General features: G+C 40.3%; 1 protein-coding gene across 1 annotated transcript in view; it reads right to left on the reverse strand.

Annotated features, from left to right (window-relative positions):
- Positions 1-2,153, reverse strand: part of snrka (SNF related kinase a) — a 22,567-nt gene extending 20,414 nt beyond the window's left edge. Inside the window, exon 1 of the mRNA XM_008411081.1 lies at positions 2,046-2,153. The gene's annotated coding sequence lies outside the window, so the exon portion shown is untranslated. The remainder of the gene's footprint in view (positions 1-2,045) is intronic.
- Positions 2,154-3,388: the final 1,235 nt, after the last annotated feature.

Here is a 3,388-nt window from a genome sequence, read left to right on the forward strand (position 1 = left end):
AATATTTCACAGACGGAGCGTCGCTTCTGCTCCACCTGGTAGTGACTCTCACACCGAACCTCTGCTTAAAGCTGCAGCATCTAACCTAAAAAAGTAAATTTTACATACGTATTACAACTTTTGCTGTCCTAACATGAGACAGATAATCTCTGAAAAGATAATCGATCTCCTCCCTGTTCTGCATAATTACTCCGCTCAGTCAGAAACAGCCACTCAGAACTAGCAGTAATCAGCTAGCCGCCATGCTATCAGGAAGTTTTCATTCAGTAACTCAGGATTGTTTATTGTAATGGATCCTGTATTTGCCTTTGAATGTTAAGTTTTATACTTGAATTTTTTTGGCAATGTTGAGAGGTTTTATTTTGGTTCTTTGCATTATTTAGCCTCTTCAGAGCCTTCATATGTTTTCAGTCTGTTAAAGATTTTCCCACCTAATCTATTTTATCTCCACCTAATCTAGCAGTACAATTTGCACAATGCCTGTTTTGTTCAGCTTTCTTCTTGGAAAAAGTTATTAAAAACAAGTTTTTGTCTAAATTAAGGTGAATTTATGGTTCCTTTTTCCACATAATGTAACCGGTAGTGTTTATGATTAAAAAAATAATAATAATAATAATGTGATTGGTATCGGTGATCATGGGTGATCAGTATCGGTAGGAAAAAACCTGATTGGCAAATCTCTAAATGTTACATTTACACATTTGCATTTACAGGCCCTGAAGGCTTGGGGCACCTTAAGAAGCTGATGGCTTAATCTGGATTAAACAGAAGTGCAAATAATTTATATTAATTTTAATTGTATTTTTTTGTTTTGTTGTTTTTAAGACTCTATAGTTGTGGGTTTAAATAGCATTTCAGTGGCGATATCTTTCTGTAACATATAATTTACCCAGAAATATTTTACAATATTTTTACATTTCATTACATTAGCCTGCTCTCTGCATCCATGAAATCTCCTATTCAACTCCTCAAGAATTTGGGGTCATAGTTCTGATATTGTTTGACTTTTTGAGATGCTAATCAGCTGCTCCTGATTAGCATGATGTGTAGCCATGGCAGCAATACACTGCTGCCATGGCTACACATCATAACAACTGTCCAAGAGTAAACAGACCAGAAAAAAAAATTTACTAGTCCACTTTACAACATGGATGCTATAATAAATAGGGATCATCTATAAATTCATAAAACTCACTCATAAATCAGCAGTGAGCTGGCAGAGGTGCTGTCAACGATCACTAACATTCAACTGTTTGTATAATTGGAATCCAGAGTTGATGACTCTCCACAATAAAATGTAACGTCTACACCCAATTCTTGCTTATAAAAGCCACTGACGCTTGTAGTATTATTGCAGTCTAGAAAAAGAACGGATAGCATAAATCACAAACATAAATCTAATCACATTTATGAGATGATGTCAACGTCTGGCCGAAGCTGAATCCATTCTATTACACAGCATGTCTCTGTTTCCGGTCGCTGTGAGGAGGTTGGGCTTGTTTTGACAGGATGGCAGCTGCATTAGCCTACGAGCTATTCCACATCCGCTGCCTCCTGTTGGGAACCGCAGCTAAATTTTAAGGGACATAAGCGACAAAACAGACACCGTCCAAGCACAGAAGTGTTGGCAAAGCTAGCTCAGTAGTCGGCTGGCTCTGTTAAATTAACAGTTAGCCTAACATCACCACAGACTAGCCCCGGTATTCATTGATTTACATCGTTAGCTTAAAGACCAGTTGCAGTTAAGTAGAGTTCTTTATTAGACACAAGCTCACACTAACAACCACACAAAGCCATTTACAGCTGCGTTACACCGGCGCGGCCAAAGGAGCTCTGAGACAGCGAAGCCTCAGATATTCCACTGTTAGCTCCTGTAAGCATGTAGCGGTTAGCATGCTAGAGTTCCTGCGGTACGTTACGCTCCGCTCCTTAGTCTCTTCGACACACATTAGACCCAGAATCTGGCTTTCGCCTGTTACCGGAGCTCGCGACAGACATTTGCTACCATTTATAAGAAATCTGAAAAGAAGAAAAGGTCAGCGCACCTTGTTTTTGGTGACCGCGGCACCCCTGAAGCCCCTACACCCAAGATTCATCCGTAAGACGGGACATCGCATCGTTAGCAACGGCTGCGCTGTTTGGAATGGCTGTTTCCTCCCAGTCGGGGCAGGGGGCAGAGACGCGACGTTCAGGTGCTTAACATAGTGTCGATATTTCTAGATATCCTTATTTACTCGGAATAATTTACAAAGTGGTTCACTGCTACTATTCCCATGCTGTTCAATCGATTTGCGTTATTTCGACCTCGGCGGAGAAAAGAAAATTATATTTTAAATCCATTCACATTTGTTAATCATCAGAAGCTTCAGATACCGTTTAATTTTGTTGAATACGTAAACTTCCTAACTGAGGAAATCAACCAAACCACAAGATCTTACCAGATGTTATTGAACGCAGCAAAGGAGCATCATCAACCGCATTCAGCTTTGACGTCAAACGGACTCTTTTGATGGTAACAGACCGCAGCAGGATAAACAAGCAGCTCAAATTTAATACAAATGTTCAGCCCGTAATGGCGTTGTAATTTAGATTTTAAAATGTGTTATAGGGATACGTGAAGCACAACACCCCATATTTTTATCGATATGTCCTCCAATGTGATGATAAGCATTACACTTTATGTCTCTGTGGTGTTGCATAATTTTCTCCCAGACGTGACACATGTTATTGTGTGTAAAGCGCACAGCGACATCCAGAGACGAAAAGTCAGATATGTCCATCTAGGAGATCAGACCAGCATCCCTCCTGAACCACCCTATCTTCACTTTAACTTAGTGGTCATGGTTGTAAACACAATACCCCCTTATACACGTCACAGATTAATTAGATTGCATCACATAAAATTGATTTATCCAACAAGCTTTGTGGCTTTTTGGGCCAGTCTATTGTAATAGAGGGAAGAGAACGAGGCACCACATCTCTTCTGCTGACCTCCTGGCACTGGAGATGTGTCAGCCACACTGTGATGCAGTTGATAAGAACAGATTCCTTGTTAGTGCAGTAAAACGAGGTGAAGACTGAGACTTGAGCTTCTGCTATTTTTGATTTTCACAAAAAGTAGAGACATTGTTGGGCCTTTTTTGCCAATAAAGTGGCGTTTTTTTGTTTTTTGCTTTTACCTGGACTGGTGATGTGTGACGTGCACGCATTTAGCTGGCGTGCTACTGATGACCAATGGGAGGTGTTTGGTTTGTGTTTTCCTGAAATCAATTATTATTTTCTTTGTTTTGATATATGTTTGCAGAATTCACATGCACGCACACGCGCGTGAACTCTCTCTCACACACACACGCACACACCCACACACACACACACACACACACACACA

This window comes from Poecilia reticulata, linkage group LG6 (genome assembly GCF_000633615.1).
Source record: "Poecilia reticulata strain Guanapo linkage group LG6, Guppy_female_1.0+MT, whole genome shotgun sequence".
In the NCBI taxonomy this organism is placed as follows: domain Eukaryota; kingdom Metazoa; phylum Chordata; class Actinopteri; order Cyprinodontiformes; family Poeciliidae; genus Poecilia; species Poecilia reticulata.